This window comes from Belonocnema kinseyi, chromosome 8 (assembly GCF_010883055.1).
Source record: "Belonocnema kinseyi isolate 2016_QV_RU_SX_M_011 chromosome 8, B_treatae_v1, whole genome shotgun sequence".
Taxonomy (NCBI): Eukaryota; Metazoa; Arthropoda; class Insecta; order Hymenoptera; family Cynipidae; genus Belonocnema; species Belonocnema kinseyi.
In genome coordinates this window covers 90,878,754-90,879,221 of record NC_046664.1, presented here as the reverse complement: position 1 = coordinate 90,879,221, position 468 = coordinate 90,878,754, and positions in this window count along the sequence as shown.

Below are 468 nucleotides of genomic sequence, written 5' to 3'. Positions count from 1 at the left end.
TCCGCATGCTTCTCGCACCACAGAGCATGCTGTCGTGCATTGATGGGCGACCCATTGTCGGGAGCCCTGCGCGTTCTCTTGTTTTGAACCGCACTTACTACAGCTGTGTTTGGTGTTGTCATTGTTGTTCCTACGAGAAGCTAGGGAAAGGGGTTCGTCAATCCTTGTAGAGCCCCACATGCAAGGATAAGGCTACGTACTCTGAGAGGTCGCCCGATATTCGAGAGTCACCGTTCTAGACACCTCACCCACGTGCTATTCAGTTTTTGGCATGGTTTGCACACCTCCGCTTGGGGTTAATTTCTTCGGAACCACCCCTGGACAATTGACCGCGACTGCCTATTCATTTTTGTAACCATATTCAGCAGAAACCCTTGGTACAGGGGCCTCTATCCGCAACCCGAGGACACGTTCGGTGGCTTTGTCATAGGCCCTTCGGTTTGATTCTAGAGGAATCAAAACCAAACC